At 46.9% G+C, this 18,336-nt stretch overlaps 1 pseudogene; it reads left to right on the top strand.

The window, feature by feature from the left end:
* Window positions 1-667: 667 nt before the first annotated feature.
* Window positions 668-18,336, top strand: part of LOC136503830 (uncharacterized) — a 49,932-nt pseudogene continuing 32,263 nt past the window's right edge.

Here is an 18,336-nt window from a genome sequence, read left to right as displayed (position 1 = left end):
GACCACGCTGCTCCACCAGCCATCACCCTGGATGCTGGGAACAGCACATGAAGCACCTCGACGTTTGCTTCCAATAGGGTGCCCTAGAAGTACGAATCGTAGGAATGCTTGGTTGTAGAGGAAATTAGTGTTGAAGGTGCCAGGATCCCCATCTTCTTCATGAGCAGCACTTTGCCATGTTGGGACACCGGGATATGGTCATTCTGCTGAGCAACAATCTGTCTGCTCCTGGTGGGTAGAGTAGTCCGCTTCGGTGCTGGCTTCCCGGTGGAACCTAGAGCGGCAACTCAGACAAAAGCCTGTTACTACTAAAATCTAGTCAGTACCCTCGTTAGTCGAAAGCACATGGCTCGTAAGTCGAAAGCACAAGGCTAGCTAGCCAGGCAACATTTCACCGCGGCCATCTACGCATGACATCGCGTAGGATTTCGCATTCTCGCCGCAGCAAGGCCCGATCCACCAGGTCCCGTGTTGGACGGCGGCTAGATCTCGCTCCACTGCGCTCTCCTCACAACCCGTTTTCCCTTTCCGGCCACACATCCTTTCCAGCGATCCTAGTCCTAGCTCTCATCAGAACAACGGCCGCCCCTGCCCTTCCCAAGAAAATGCTAGCCGCAGCGGCGCAAAAACCCTAGAGGTGGCTCCAGACGCTGCTTGGATTCCAGTGATGGAGGAAGAAGTTGGCGGCACCAGTGGCAGCGAGGAGGTGGTGCAGCTGCAGGACGCGGTGGAGCTGCTGGTGGAGCACCTCATGGAGCCAGTGCTGCCGCTCGGCCAGGTCGACCAGGAGGAGGCCCGGTCACTTGAGACTCAGGAGGCCGTGGCACGTCAGGTGAGGAAGCTTGTGCTTGACCCATATATTGCTCCTTTTGGTGGGGTTCCTGGAGGGGAGGGTCGATCGGGGCATGGATTTGGGTCGCGCGGCGGTGGAACACCTCGTGGTCACTACGTGCTTGCGGTGGATCTGGGTTGAGGAAAGGAGCATGGCGCCTCCACACTTCCCCTTGCGAGTGCGATTCATTCTGGGGTTGGATTTGGGTCGCAACTCGCAAGAGTCATCCGTTCACCTAGCAGAAGCAAAGCTCAGCACTGTAGAACTCAATCCCATGCATGTTATCATCATGATGTAAATATTTTAGTTGCATCAGGTTCATGTTTTACATTCCAAACCAGCTAGTTGCATATTGTAACGCATATTGTAACGATGTTCAGGCCAGAGCCGTGCTACGTCCATATTGTAACGCATATTGTAACGGTGTTCAGGCCTGTGAGCCGTGTTGCATCCACGGTGTGGCCCAACGGTTCCTTAGCCACGCTACGCATGCAACGTTCTCGCGCTTTAGGCGGGCATGGCACAGCGTGAGCAGGCGTGGCTGATTATAAGCACCGTTGAATAAAAGGAAGAAAGAAAGCTAGAAAAGGTCGCAACATTGTGAGGCGGAAAACTGTGTCTTCGCGTTCGCATGTGTGCATGCGTGAGCGACGTCGAGAGCGCACCCATCGGCCCGTTGCCGATCACCGTCGAGCTGCATTCCTGTAGCCGGCGCCAACAAGTGCTCCTGATCTCCCGATCCGGCCACGGGCCACCTCAATCGAACTTGGAGGTGGTGCTCCACCTCCAAGTGCCATGGCCAAGGAGGCCAGGCGGTCACGAGGCACTGCCGCACTAGGCAGGCTAGGGTGCTCGGCAGCTGCTATTTGTACTTTTGCGGCTCACCCTCGTTCCTCGATCTGGCATGCCCTTTGAGGAATGGAGGAGCATGGCGCTTACGCCTCCTCCCCGTGAGATGCGAACGGTCCTACATGGCTACGGATGCAAGTGGGGTGGGCTGCGTGCCAATATTTTGGGCTATGTGGGTGCCTGCTACACAAGCGCTTGCAAACTACACCATCCTGGCACATCCTCAGCAGCCAGAGTTGGGGCGGATGCGCCCTTCTTCTTCCTAGCAACGGGGGCCTCGGTGGCTGGAGTAGACGATGATTTCTTCTTAGCCGGTGTGGTGGCAGGGGCAAAAGTGGGCTTGGTCGAGTAGACAGATGAAATGACGGCGATGGTAGAGTCTTCGCCTGTTTGCAGGTGTGTGCAGGATTTCAAGGGCTTTGTTGATTACCCACTTTTGTAAGCAGGATGGCCCGCGCTTCAGTCTGCAATGGAAAAACACTATCAGAAACCTCAAATTTGCCGAGTGTTTTTATGTTTGTCGAGTGCATTCCCTTGGGCACTAGGCAAACAAATTCTTTGCCGAGTGAAATCCTAAAAACACTCGAGAAAAAAAAACACTCGGCAAAGAGGGGGTTTGCCGAGTGTCAAACAAAAAACACTCGGCAAATTGAGGGTTTACCGAGTGTCAAAAAAACACTCGACAAAAAGGAAGGTTTGCCGAGTGTCCAAAAACAACACTCCGCAAAGAAAAAAATGTAGAAAAAAAACCCACCCACCCCTCAAATCACCCACCTGCCCCTCCCCTCCCTCAAGCACACACCCCCTCTTCCTGTACCTGTCCCTCCCCTCCCCAGCCCCCCGCACCCTCCCCTCCCCTCCTCCCACACTCGCCCCCTCCCTCTGCCTCCCGGCCAGATCCCCTCCTCCACCACAGCCCCCTCCCTCCCTCCCCTCCTCCCGCCAGCGGCCGACCCCTCCGCTCCCTCTTCCCTACCGGCGGTCGGCCCCTCCCCTCTCTCCCCTGCTTCTCCCCTGCCGGATCTGTCCCCTCCCCTCCCTCCCCTTCTTCTTCCCAGTCGGATCCAGCCCCTCCCCTCCCCTCCTCCCCTCGTCCCCACTGGATCCGGCAGCTCCCTTCTTCCCTGCCGGATCCCGCCCCTCCCCTCCCTCCCCTTCTTCTTCCCCACTGGATCCGGCCCCTCCCCTCCCCTCCTCCCTTCTTCCCCGCTGGATCCCGCCCCTCCCTTCTTCCCTACCCCCCCTCCCCTACCTTCTTCCCTGGCACAGCCACAGCGGCCATGGATTGCCAGCATTTCGATGTGGCAAAGGTGAGGTTTCTTCTGTAGCCATAGCCGTGTGACAAACATTGCTCTATAGTTCAAGTTCCTGTTATCTGATGCCTGGCGGCATAACTTCAATCTAGTGGTCTTTTGATGGATTTGCAGGACTGTATTGGAGTCCTTTCAAAGCAATTTCCTAGTAGCACTCGGGTTGGTAAGTGCGGTTACCGAACTCAACTTTTAGAGAGACTATTATGGTTCCTAAACATACTATGCTCCAGATCAAGGAGGAATTTGTTTTATTATAAGTAAATATAGCTTGATCAAGAATTTACACCTGCACTGTATTGATATCATCATGATTGTGGGGGGTATGACCTGGATACCCATGGCTGACTACATGGGTTGTGCCCTTAGGGGCGGCCCAGCCCACAAGACGAAGCCTTGCGGGGCACGACTTTGGTCGGCGCCTTCCGCACGACATCTAGAAGATATCCTGAAGATACTACGAGATCTGTTGGGATATGTATGATCCTAAGATTCCTGTAATCAGTTATTACTTTCCGGTTATCTCTCAGATCTAACCGACTTGTAACCCTGCTCCCCGTACTATATAAGGCGGGCAAGGACCCCATCCAAACTCACGCAATATCATACGATAGCTAATACAAACTAACAGACCATAGGAGTAGGGTGTTACGTCATACTGACTGCCTAAACCTGTCTAACTTGTGTGTCTCTATTGCCTTCTTGTTCTTGATCTCACGCTCCTCTACCAATCAATCTACCTTCGTGGGATACCCCTCGGAGGACTACCGATGATATTCTGTCGACAATGATGGTTGTTTCATCCTGGAAATACAGCCTAGCAAGTACAACTGAATGGGATCTAATGAACCTTATAGGTCTAGATGTTGGTTTATTTGAAGTTAAACAAGTATGTATCCATTCTATATTAATGTATTGTAACTAAGATTTCGATAGAAAAGTGGGCAATTGGAGAACATTGAAGGTGATGTGGCTCATCTAAGAGCATAATTTCTGATTTTGCGTTTCAAGTTCAAAAGACATGATATCTGTCGAGTTATGCTGCCATGCTCGGTACTTTGGTCAGTTCTCACCTTTCTTTATATATGCTAAACTAAACTCAGTGAAAGTGGAAGTGTGAATTTTTGAAGTTAATGTGTTAAATAATTAGACTTGCATTCTATATTAATTATATAGGCAAAGTGTTGATGTTTTAATTAAGAACATGGTAAGAAAAAGCAATTCGATAGTTCAAGATTGTTGGTGATGTGATCTAATGATAGAGTTCTTAATCGTAGTGCATACAAAAAAGGTTAAAAATAAATGTATACATCTAAGACTCAAATTCCTAATTTTTTATTTTGGTGTATGGAAGACTTGACATCTGTGAGTTCTATGGTACTGGTACGATGGTCACCTCTCTATATACGTGAAAGGTCCTAATGGCTAGAGGGGGAGAGGTACATCACGCTCGATTTCCTCTATCTCGTCCTCCTCCGCTGCAGCCGGAGGCACCGCCTGGGGGCTCGGTAGCGGGACAGCCAGACTGACCATGCCCTCCGATGCCTCGAGGGGCGTCGTCTACTCTTCTGCTACATATTCCGGTGTCATGCCGGTAACTATAGTTTCCCCTCCCGAGGACCCAGCGATTCCTGCCGTTGCCTCGGGTACTGCCGCCGACCCATCTGTTGTCACCGCCACCTGTTCATTTTCGCCAAGTCTGCCAGAAGCGCCGGTTGACTCCTCCTCCGGTGGCTGAGCACTCGGGGATTCCAGGATGGGAGCCGCTGGTGTTACCCCCACCCCGGGATCAGCCCTCGACTGATCGACAGTCCGGACCGGTAGGGTTAGACCCTCCGTATGCTTTACACTACATTAGATCGGCTCGTCAGTCACCACAAAAGTTAAGAAACTACAACAAAGTAACTCCAAGACAAGGGTACTTATGGTTTGGTCTGCCGGTTCAATTTCTTGAACCGGTGGTGCCTGCCAGAGCCCCCAGGCTCAGCCGTGGAGTCGACTCCCGTGTTCTACGGGGGAGGTCTTGGCTCCTGCAAAGTCAACCTCTGTTCTGCCTGCCGCTCTGGGGCCCTCTCCGCCAGCTGCTCCGGGTTTTTCTCCGCCTGTTGCTCGGGGACTCCCGTCGCTTGCCCCGTAGGGACTCCCGTCATCTACTATGCGGGAACTCCCCTCGCCCACTTGAAAGGTCCTAATATGGCTAAAGGGGGGTGAATAGCCTATTTAAAAATCTACAAATCAACTAGAGCAATTTGATTAGTATGACAAATAGCGTAATGCAAACTTGCTCTAGCTCTACAAGGGTTGCAAGCCACTTATCCAACAATTCTAGTTGCAATGATTACTTAGGCACACAAACTTGCTACTCTAAAGATCTCAACTAGATGAATGTAAACAATAAAGCAAGCTCTCAATTCTAATTACACTAAAGAGCTTGTATCAACTAGTTTGCAAAAATGTAATCAAGTAAGTAGGGTGATTATACCGCCATGTAGGGGATGAACCAATCACAAGATGAAGATCAAGCCAATCACCGGGAGAATGCAAATGACAAGAGACAATTGATTTTCTCCCGAGGTTCACGTGCTTGCCAACACGCTATGTCCCTGTTGTGTCGACCAACACTTGGTGGTTCGGCGGCTAAGAGGTGTTTCACAAACCTCATCCATGCGATAGGACACCGCAAGAACCGACCCACAAGTGAGGTAACTCAACGACATGAGCAATTTACTAGAGTTACCTTTCGGCACTCCGCCGGGGAAGGTACAACTCCCCTTACAATCACCGGAGATGGCCATGAACAATCACCAACTCGTGCCAATCCTCCACCGCTGCTCCAACCGTCTAGGTGGTGGCAACCACCAAGAGAAACAACAAAATCCACAGCGCAATACGAATACCAAGTGCCACTAGATGCAATCACTCAAGCAATACACTTGGATTCTCTCCCAATCTCACAGTGATGATGGATCAATGATGGAGATGAGTGGGAGTACTTTGGCTAAGCTCACAAGGTTGCTATGTCAATAAAAATGTGCAAGAGTTCACCCTTGAGCCGGCCATGGGGCTATAAATAGAGCCCCCATCAAATAGAGCCGTTATACCCCTTCACTGGGCAAATCGCGGGCCGACCGGACGCTGCAGTCCAATTGACCGAACGTAGCACCGGACGCTCCGGTCGTGAATACCGGACATGTCTGGTCAGCATACCGGACGTGTCCGGTAGCCCCAGACTACCACGTGTCCGGTTCAAATCATCATAGCCGTTGCCGCGCATTCTGTCGATGACCGGACGCAGACACTCAATTGACCGGACACTCCACCGTCGAGTCCGGTCGAGTCCAGTAAGCCACCAGGGCCGACCGGACGCGTCAGGTAGAGACTGACCAGACGCTGAGCCTCAGCGTCCGGTCGAGTACAGTAAGCACCCATGGACGACTAGACGCGTCCGGTCACACCGGACCGGACGCTGCCAGCGTCCGATTGACTTCACTGCGGAACACTGTTTTTCTGAGTCATACCGAACATGTCCGTTGTGGCGACCGGACGCGTCCAGTCGCTGAGTCTACTGTTGAATACCGAACGTGTTCGGTCATCATACCGGACACGTTCGGTCACTCTGTAACCAGCGCGACTACCTCCTCTTCGACTCTATCTTTTTCACCCTTGCTCAAATGTGCCAACCACCAAGTGTATCACCATGTGCACATGTGTTAGCATATTTTCACAAACATTTTCAAGGGTGTTAGCACTCCACTAGATCCTAAATGCATATGCAATGAATTAGAGCATCTAGTGGCACTTTGATAACCGCATTTCAATACTAGTTTCACTCCTCTTAATAGTACGGCTATCTATCCTAAATGTGATCACACTCACTAAGTGTCTTGATCACTAAAACAAAAATGGCTTCTACATTTTATACCTTTGCCTTGAGCCTTTTGTTTTTCTCTTTCTTCTTTTCCAAGTTTAAGCATTTGACCATCACCATGCCATCACCATTGTCACGATCTTCGCCATTGCTTCATCACTTGGAGTAGTGCTACCTATCTCATAATCATCTTGATAAACTAGGTTAGCACTTAGGGTTTCATCAATTATCCAAAACCAATCTAGAGCTTTCAATCTCCCCCTTTTTGGTAATTGATGACAACCCTTATACAAAGATATGAATTAAAGTACATTTGAATCCATGTTGCTTGCCCAAGCATATTTACCATGTGTAAAGGTAATGGACAGGTTTCATGAACTCCAAATGGTAGTAATTGCTCCCCCTACATATGTGCTAAGAGATTGGATTGTAGCTTGCACATATGCTTAGATAGGAAATATAGGAGTAAATTTCTACCAAGTGATGCTAAGGTATAAGAGATGGACCTTTGAAGCGTGATACCAATCGGAGTGCACCAATATACCATCCTTAGCATCATTAGTAACTAGACATATACAAAAACTAGAATACCCCGTGAGATCAATATTACATGCAAGGGTCTAGTTTCCATAGAATGAACATAAGTCTAGTTACTTAGCCTATGCATGCTAGTTTTTCATTTCAACATTCAAACTTACAACTAGCATACACCACACAAGCATGGATATTTGAAATTAAAACTTATGCCATGCAAGCAAACATATGTAATGCTCATTCAAATGCACCATACAAGTTTATGAGCTTGCTCCTCCTATTTGTATGCTCAAAATTTTAATTTTAATTTATCCCCTTTGTTTCACTATCTTTGTACACTATTTCTCAAAATTTTAATTTATCCCCTTTGTTTCACTATCTTTGTACACTATTTCTCCCCCTTTGTCATCAATGACCACAAAGGCTTAAAGTGTAGATAGGGTAGGATTATTAATGTCAACAATTTGCACAAAAGGTGGCCTCAAATTATAGATATGTTGGGGTGAAACCATGTGAAATGAGGATCATTTTCCCAATTTGGTTCAATCTAGATTACTTGTAAAAGATATTTAACTCGGTTTGATCCAAGGACAAGCTTCTTCACACCTCCAAATAAGGGTTATCTTGTACCATGTTGAGTTAAACACTTATAGCTCATTTTATAAATTAAACACTAGGTTTACAAGACCACAAACATGTCATATGCTACCACTAGATCATTTCAATCATACAAGCAATAGTGGTACCATAAAAGCATCAAATTCATTTGTTTTTCATGAATGAGCCTATTTAAATGTGAAATATGTCTAGATGCTCTAATCATGTCCTTAGCAATGGATGGATGACATGTCAATCAACTTTACCTTGCTTTGCTCGAAGGAGAGGCATGTCATATAGTGAGGGTGCATCAACACATATTGGAGAACTCAAGTATGTTCAATTCATTCCTTAGCTTGCAAAACCTCTTCTCATCAAGTGGCTTGGTGAATATGTCGGCAAGTTGATCTTCGGTGCCCACACTCTCTATGCAAATGTCCCCTTTTTGGTGGTGATCCCTTATGAAGTGATGACAAACATCTATATGCTTTGTTCTTGAGTGTTGAACTGGGTTGTTGGTGAGCTTTACGGCACTTTCATTGTCACATAGCAATGGCACTTGTTTGAATCTAATTCCAAAGTCACTCAAGGTAGCCTTCATCCAAAGTAATTGAGCACAACAACTACCGGCCGAAATGTACTCCGCTTCGGCGGTTGAAAGTGCTACACTATTTTGCTTCTTTGATGACCAAGATACAAGTAATCTTCCCAATAGTTGACATGTGCCCGATGTACTCTTTCTCTCCACTTTGCATCCCGTATAATCGGAATCCGAATATCCAATCAACTCAAATCTTGCTCCTTTAGGATACCATAATCCAACATGTTGTGTATGCTTCAAGTACCTTAATATTCTTTTTGTTGCCTTCAAATGACTTTCTCTTGGTGAGGCTTGAAATCTAGCACACATGCATACACGAAACATCACATCTGGTCTTGATGCGGTCACATAGAGTAGGCTTCCAATCATAGACCGATACATCTTTTGATCCACCATGTTGCCACTAGCATCACTATCTAAGCTTCCACTTGTCCCCATTGGTGTACTAATAGCTTTACTCTCATCCATTTCAAACTTCTTGAGCATGTCCTTGATATACTTGCCTTGACTTACAAATGTGCCATTCTTCATTTGCTTGATTTGAAGACCAAGGAAGTAACTAAGTTCTCCAATCATAGACATCTCAAACTCACTTGCCATCATCTTGCCAAACTCCTCACAAAATTCTTGATTTGTTGATCCAAAGATGATATCATCAACATAGATTTGCATTACAAACAAGTCATTTCCAAGCTTCTTGGTGAAGAGAGTGGTGTCAACCTTTCCCATCTTGAATCCCTTAGAGAGTAGGACATCCCTCAATCTCTCATACCATGCTCTAGGTGCTTGTTTCAATCCATACAAAGCCTTTCTCAACTTGTAGACATGGTTGGGTTTCTTCTCATCTTCAAAACCGGGAGGTTGCTCAACATACACAAGCTCATTGATGTACCCATTTAGAAATGCACTTTTCACATCCATTTGGTACAACTTGATGTTGTGGGCACAAGCATAAGCTAGCAAGATCCTAACTGCTTCCAATCTTGCAACCGGGGCATATGTTTCTCCGAAGTCAAGGCCTTCAACTTGAGTGTAACCTTGAGCCACTAATCTTGCTTTGTTCCTTATTACTATCCCATCTTGATCTTGCTTGTTCCAAAAGACCCACTTAGTTCCAATCACATTATGATCCTTAGGCCTCTCAACTAAATCCCATACATGGTTTCTTATGAAGTTGTTTAGCTCTTCATGCATAGCATTGATCCAATCAACATCCCTCAAAGCTTCATCTATCTTCTTAGGTTCAATGGATGACACAAATGAGAAATGCTCACAAAATAAGGCCAATCTTGATCTTGTTTGCACACCTCTTGAAATATCACCATTGATAGTGTCCAATGGATGATCTCTTGCAACATTGGTTGGTTGAAGCACTTGTACTTGATTGCTAGCATTTGATTGATCACTTGGTTGAGATGATGAACTAGCCATTTGTTGATCTTGCACATTGCCATCATTCGTGCTTGCTTGGATTTGATCATGAGAACCACTAGCTTGCACATTTGAGTTAGAGAGCACTTGATTCTTGTCATCTTCAACATCAATCATCTCTCTAGGCCTTAACTCACCAATGTCCATGTTCTTCATTGCATTGACCAATTGAGTGCCTCTTACATCATCTAGATTCTCATCTTCCTCTTGGGAACCATTTGTTTCATCAAACTACACATCATGAACCTCCTCAAGAGTGCCACTAGCCAAATTCCAAACTCTATAAGCCTTGCTAGTAGTGGAGTAACCAAGCAAGAAACCTTCATCACATTTCTTTTCAAACTTGCTTAATCTAGTGCCTTTCTTCAATATATAGCATTTACAACCAAAGACCCGGAAGTATGCTATGTTGGGCTTTCTTCCATTCAATAGCTCATAAGGTGTCTTCTCCATCATGGGGTGACAATAGAGTCAGTTGCTATAGTAGCAAGCCGTGTTGATTGCTTCGGCCCAAAATGAATGACTCACATTGTACTCACTCAACATTGATCTTGCCATATCAATTAAGGTTCTATTCTTTCTTTCAACTAGCCCATTTGATTGAGGAGTATACTTGGCCGAGAATTGATGTCTAATTCCAAATTCATCACATAACTCATCAACTCTAGTGTTCTTGAATTCACTACCATTGTCACTTCTAACTTTCTTGATTGTTGTTTCAAACTCATTGTGAATGCCTTTGACAAATAATTTGAATGTAGCAAACACATCACTATTATCAACAAGAAAGAACACCCATGTGTATCTAGTGAAATCATCCACAATCACAAATCCATATTTGTTTCCACCAATGCTAGTGTATGTGGTTGGTCCAAACAAGTCCATGTGCATCAACTCAAATGCCTTAGATGTGCTCATCATGCTCTTCTTAGGATGTGTGTTACCAACTTGCTTTCCGGCTTGACATGCACTACATAACTTATCCTTGTCAAATGTGACATCTTTCAAGCCTCCTCTAACTAAGTCATGCTTAATCAACTTGTTCAATTGTTTCATTCCAACATGACCAAGCCTTCTATGCCATAACCAACCCATGCTAGACTTAGTGATCAAACATGTTGACAATTGAGCTTCTCTAGCATTGAAATAAACTAAGTATAGATTCTCATATCTAAATCCTTTGAATATCAAGTTAGAGCCATCTACACTTATGATCTCTACATCATCCACACCAAATATGCACTTGAAACCAAGATCACACAATTGAGCTACCGACAATAGGTTGAAGTTCAAGCTCTCTACTAGTAGCACATTGGAAATGCTCAAGTCATTGGATATTGCAATCTTACCAAGCCCTTTGACCTTGCCTTTGCCATTGTCACCAAATGTGATACTATCAATCCCATTGCTCTTGCTTTCATTGATTGAATTGAACATTCTTGAATCACCGGTCATGTGTTGTGTGCACCCACTATCAAGCACCCAATGCCTTCCTCCGGCTTTATAATTTACCTACAAAAGAAGATCAATTCTTTTTAGGTACCCAAACTTGCTTGGGTCCTTGTAGGTTAGTCACCAATGTCTTTGGTACCCAAATGGCCTTCTTCTTTGGGCCCACAATTTGTGTACCAATGAACTTAGCCTTCACACCATTGGCACCCTTATAAAGCATGTAACAAGAATCAAATTTTATTGAGGATACATTAGATAGCTTGTTCTTGTTAGTCTTGCAATTTTGCTCTATATGCCCAACTTGCTTGCATCTATTACAAAACCGACCATTGCCCTTCACAAAGCTAGCTTTGGGAGTGACAAAGGCCACCTTGCCTTTCTTGGGGGTATAGCCTAATCCCTCTTTGTTGAGAGAAAACCTTTGGCTACCCAAGCACTTTAGCAAGTGGGCATCTCCACCATAGGCATTGCCTAAGGCACGAGTGAGCTCATTCACCTCCTTCTTGAGGGTTTCATTTTCCACCATTAGTGATGTATCATTCATAGGTGGAGTGGTAATGGTTGTGCTACAAGAAGTGTTAGTGGGAGCAACAATAATGGGTTCATGAAAAGATTCATCAATAAGATCACATGTTAGTCCCACATCACATGTTACTATCACTTGCTCCTTCTTGGCTTCCTCCTTCTTGACTTGCTTAATGAGAGAGGAGTGAGCCTTTTCAAGCTTAGAGTGAGCTTTGCCAAGCTTCTCATGGGCATCCAGTAGCCCCTCATGAGTGGCATTGAGCTCATCAAAGGATTGCTCAAGAAATTTTACTTTCTTGCGCAATTCTTTGCACTCCTTTCACTTTATCTCATTGCAAGCATGCACTTGCTCACACATGTCCAAGAGCTCCTCCTTGGAGTACTCCTCCTCCTCCTCATCATCATCATCATTATCACTCCTACAAGAGTCACTTTCACATTCATCATTATCACTCTCATCACATTTTACCTTGGTAGGCTTTGCCATGAAGCATGTTGATGGAGTGTCAAAGATGGAGGGCTTGTCGTTGATGGCGATGCTTGCTAGTGCTCTCTTGATAGACTTCTTGCCATCATCACTAGAGTCATCACTATCCGATGAGCCATCACTATCCCAAGTGACTACATAGCCTCCACCCTTCTTCTTCTTTTGGAAGGTCATTCTCTTTTCCTTCTTCTCCTTCTTTTCTTTCTTATCCTCCTTGTGCTTCTTCTTCTCATCCTTATCATTGTCACTATTGTATGGACAATTTGCTACTACATGATTGGGGCTCTTGCAATTATAGCATCTTCTCACATACTCTTTCTTCTTGGTGTGATCTCTTCTCTTTCTTGCACCATAGCCCTTCTTCTTCATGAACTTGCCCATCTTGCGCACAAAGAGAGCCATAGCCTCATCATCAATATCACTTAGATCTTCATCATCACTTGATTCTTTCTTGGACTTGCCTTTGTTTTTGTATGATGATGAACTAGCCTTGAATGCTATGCTTTTCTTCTTCTTATCCTCTTCTTCCTTCTTGTCCTCCTTGTCATCCCCTCCCTTTCCACACGGTATGTCTCTTGTGTCATGACATCAACTAGTACTTGGTTGGGGGTAATGTCCTTCAATCCTCCTCTTATGATGAGCAATCTTAACATCTCAAATCTTGGAGGTAAGCACATCAAGAATCGATGGGAGACATCATCATCCTTGATCTTCTCTCCCAATACCTTCAAGTCGTTGACAATGACTTGCAATCGATGGAACATCTCCGGAATGCTCTCATCTTCCTTCATCTTGAAGCTTGTCAATTTATCCTTGAGGATATACAACTTGGCACTCTTTACCGCCGGTGTGCCCTCATATGTTTCCTCCAATCTCTTCCACACCTCATTTGCTCTATCACAATCCTTGATTTGCTCAAACACCTTGGAATCAATGGCATTGTATATGGTGTTGAGAGCCATTGTATTGTATTGCTTGTTGATCTTATCTTGATTGGTTGGATCATCGGGATCAATGATAGCATAGTCATTCTCGGTCACTTCCCATACTTGATCATTGATTGATCCAAGATACATTCTCATCTTTCTCTTCCAATAACCATAGCATGTGCCATCAAAGAACGGTGGTTTGCCCCCCACATGGTTGAACACAACTTGAGCCATAATTTGACACCGAGGTTGTTAAGCCTTTAATCAAACGGTGACCACGGCTCTGATACCACTTGAAAGGTCCTAATATGGCTAGAGGGGGGGTGAATAGCCTATTTAAAAATCTACAAATCAACTAGAGCAATTTGATTAGTATGACAAATAGCGTAATGCAAACTTGCTCTAGCTCTACAAGGGTTGCAAGCCACTTATCCAACAATTCTAGTTGCAATAATTACTTAGGCACACAAACTTGCTACTCTAAAGAGCTCAACTAGATGAATGTAAACAATAAAGCAAGCTCTCAATTCTAATTACACTAAATAGCTTGTATCAACTAGTTTGCAAGAATGTAATCAAGTAAGTAGGGTGATTATACCGCCGTGTAGGGGATGAACCAATCACAAGATGAAGATCAAGCCAATCACCGGGAGAATGCAAATGACAAGAGTCAATCGATTTTCTCCCGAGGTTCACGTGCTTGCCAACATGCTACGTCGCTGTTGTGTCGACCAACACTTGGTGGTTCGGCGGCTAAGAGGTGTTTCACAAACCTCGTCCACACGATAGGACACCGCAAGAACCGACCCACAAGTGAGGTAACTCAACGACATGAGCAATTTACTAGAGTTACCTTTCGGCACTCCGTCGGGGAACGTACAACTCCCCTTACAATCATCGGAGATGGCCACGAACAATCACCAACTCGTGCCGATCCTCCACTACTGCTCCAACCGTCTAGGTGGTGGCAACCACCAAGAGAAACAAGCGAAATCCACAGCGCAATACGAATACCAAGTGCCACTAGATGCAATCACTCAAGCAATACACTTGGATTCTCTCTCAATCTCACAATGATGATGGATCAATGATGGAGATGAGTGGGAGTACATTGGCTAAGCTCACAAGGTTGCTATGTCAATGAAAATGTGCAAGAGTTCACCCTTGAGCCGGCCATGGGGCTATAAATAGAGCCCCCATATAATAGAGCCGTTATACCCCTTCACTGGGCAAATCGTGGGCCGACCGGATGCTGCAGTCCAACTGACCGGACACAACACCGGACGCTCCGGTCGTGAATACCGGACACATCCGTTTGGCATACTGGATGTGTCCGGTAGCCCTAGACTGCCACATGTCCGTTTCAAATCATCATAGCCATTGCCGCGCATTCTGCCAATGACCGGACCCTCACACCGGACGCAGACACTCAATTGACCGGACACTCCACCGTCGAGTCCGGTCGAGTCCAGTAAGCCACCAGGGCCGACCGGACGCGTCAGGTAGAGACTGACCGGACGCTGAGCCTCAGCGTCCGGTCGAGTATAGTAAGCACCCATGGATGACCGGACGCGTCCGGTCACACCGGACCGGACGCTGCCAGCGTCCGATCGACTTCACTGTGGAACACTGTTTTTCCGAGTCATACCGGATGTGTCTAGTGTGGCGACCGGACGTGTCCGGTCGCTGAGTCTGCCGCCGAATACCGGACGTGTCCGATCATCATACCGGACGCGTCCGGTCACTCTGTAACCAGCGCGACTACCTCCTCTTCGACTCTATCTTTTTCACCCTTGCTCAAATGTGCCAACCACCAAGTGTATCACCATGTGCACATGTGTTAGCATATTTTCACAAACATTTTCAAGGGTGTTAGCACTCCACTAGATCCTAAATGCATATGCAATGAATTAGAGCATCTAGTGGCACTTTGATAACCGCATTTCGATACTAATTTCACTCCTCTTAATAGTACGGCTATCTATCCTAAATGTGATCACACTCACTAAGTGTCTTGATCACTAAAACAAAAATGGCTTCTACATTTTATACCTTTGCCTTGAGCCTTTTGTTTTTCTCTTTCTTCTTTTCCAAGTTTAAGCATTTGACCATCACCATGCCATCACCATTGTCATGATCTTCGCCATTGCTTCATCACTTGGAGTAGTGCTACCTATCTCATAATCATCTTGATAAACTAGGTTAGCACTTAGGGTTTCATCAATTATCCAAAACCAAACTAGAGCTTTCACCACTGCTCGGGGACTTTCCCCATCTACGGCTCCAGGACTTCGTCGCCTCCCCTTGATTGACCCCCCGCGCGTGTGCTGTGCGGAGGCTCCTTCGTGCTCGGTGGAGGAGCCATCGGAATTTCATCGTCATCCGACCACTCGACCACTGCAGTCCTTCGTGTCTGAGTGGCCTGGTCGCCACCAAGCGAGATGCTGCCCGGTTTGATGGGGGCGGTGGCTGCCATTTTTCTTTTCTTCTAGGCTGGCTCGTCTGCCGCGCCCTCTTCTCCCGGACTTTCTCTGATACCGGGGGCGAACTCTCCGTCCGACCAGCATCGGTGCCTCTGGACTCTAACGAGGCGCTGGCCGCATCTTCCTCAAGCCGAGCCGGTCGCCGGGTGTCTACCCCCTCGGTGAATCACCCCTCGGCACACCGGAGAAGTACAACGCTCTTTCCTACGAATGGATCTTTGCATAAGTGAATCAGTTCACTGCTCGACAATGCTTTAGGATTAAAAGTCTCAGAAAAACAATCGAGATGGTTACCTGAGGTGGCGGATTTGTGCAATTGAAGGCCCTCATTTGCCTTGGCTAGCTGAATGAAGCATTGGGAGCGAATAGCTCTACGGCCCGCTCTAGGATAGTTTTCTTCGTCAGCCGCTTCGTCCTCTCCTAGGTCTCATCGTCATCACCTTTGTAGTCAAAGCCTGGGTGGGCCCTCTCCTTGCAGGGCTAGACGCGGCGCACTATGAAGCTAGCTGCCACTAGTTCGCTGCTAATCTCCACGCCTTTAATCAGGTCGAGGAGCTCCCTCACTTGTTCCATGTTAGCACTGTTTGGTTTCTCTGACCAGCTCTTTTGGTTCTCCGGGATTTGATGGACGTCACAGTGGATTGCATGGTGACTCTGTTTCATGTAGAACCACTTGGAGTTCCACCCTTTCAGAGAAGTGTTCAGCAGTACATTAATGTACTTGCTGGCCATTCCATCCCGAAGCTGCAGATATATGCTGCCGACCACCTTGGAGCCACCACCGCCTTTCTTCTTCAACCAGAACAGGTGTCTGAAGAGGTTGAAGTGTGGCAGAACCCCTAGAAATGTCTCATAGAAATGAATAAAGATCGAGATGTGTAATATGGTGTTCGGGTGGAGGTTGCACAGACTAATCGCCCAGAACTCCAGCAGATCCCGCAAAAAAGGATATACAGGGAACCCCAACCCACGCCAGAAATAATCCTCGAAGACTATAGCTTCATCAGTGTTAGGCATTGGGAAGGGCTCACCACTGGCTGGCCGCCATCCGGCGGTGACACGGTCAGGAAGCACGCCCGCCTCCACCAATCTCTCGAGCTCCGTTTCCTCCATGCGCGACGGCACCCACTCTTCGTCTCGACTGGCTCCCGTTCCTGCCTTCTTTGGGCTCGCTTTCTTTAGGTTCACAACTCTCCTCTTCAGCGCCATCTCTCAGATCTGGATGGGGACTGGCGTTGGGAGCATGCGTGGATGCAAACCTGGAAATGTGAGGGCTGAGGATGAAGACAGAATGACAAAGTGGCAAAGGTATGAACGCAGGATGCGGCGGCGTAGTTATAAAGCGCTTTCCCTACCCTTTCGCATTTGAGGGTTTTTGGGAAACCGTTCCCGCGATCTGCGCTTCTCTGAATTCTCTGACGCGGCTTGGTGGGCCATTGTTTGGGCCTTCGCGTAGCCTTAGCCCATATTGCTGATTTATCTCCGCAATTGGTTGCGGGTCGCCCAATGCTCGCCGACATCTCCGTCGATCGTTACGGCTCAGTCATTGCTACTGTACAACCATTAGTCCGGTTTTTTCTCCGCGATTCTGTTTTCTCCCAGCTGATTGCTATTTCTGACCCTGGAACCACGTGGCTGCATCACCTATTGTTAGGCTCGAGGACTAAGTGGGCATACTTTACCTTACGGTGAATGTGCTCTCTCTCATTTCAGGGCTACGCTCGAGGATTGGCTGCCTACTCGGCTGGTCTTTTACTATTCTTCTACTTTGGACCCTGGCACCACATGACTACGTCATCTACTGTTAGGCTCGGGGACTAAGTGGGCACACTTCACCTCGCGGTGAATGTGCTTGCTTTATTCCGGAAGACTCCACGCCTCTTGAAGTTGAAGAAGACTATTTCCTTTTCTCGTGGTCAGACTCTAAGTGGGCACACTTATTCCACTGCGAAGAAATTTTCGATTCTGAACTTGAGCTCCTTACACGCTTATGGCAAGCCGTGCTTGGGTTATGCTGCTCGGCTACGATTCGTGCGGCTCGGTAACAATACACGCTGCTCGGCAACTACTCACAACTGCTCGGTAACTCATCATGGTGGTCGGACCATGAGTTCGACTGCTCGGCTTCGTTCGCACCTGCTCAGACAAGCTCAAGACGGCGTTGCACTACGGGTACTAGGCGTTCGAGGACTAGCTGTGGGGGGTATGACCCCGGATACCCACGGCAGACCACATGGGCTGCGCCCTCAAGGGCGGCCCAGCCCACAAGACGAAGCCTTGCGGGGCACGACTCTAGTCGGCGCCTTCAGCAAGACATCTGGAAGATATCCTGAAGATACTACGAGATCTACTAGGATATGTATGATCCTAAGATTCCTGTAATCAGTTATTACTTTCCGGTTATCTCTCAGATCTAACCGACTTGTAACCCTGTTCCC

This window comes from Miscanthus floridulus, chromosome 14 (assembly GCF_019320115.1).
Source record: "Miscanthus floridulus cultivar M001 chromosome 14, ASM1932011v1, whole genome shotgun sequence".
Taxonomy (NCBI): Eukaryota; Viridiplantae; Streptophyta; class Magnoliopsida; order Poales; family Poaceae; genus Miscanthus; species Miscanthus floridulus.
This window is presented reverse-complemented; position numbering and strand designations above follow the sequence as displayed.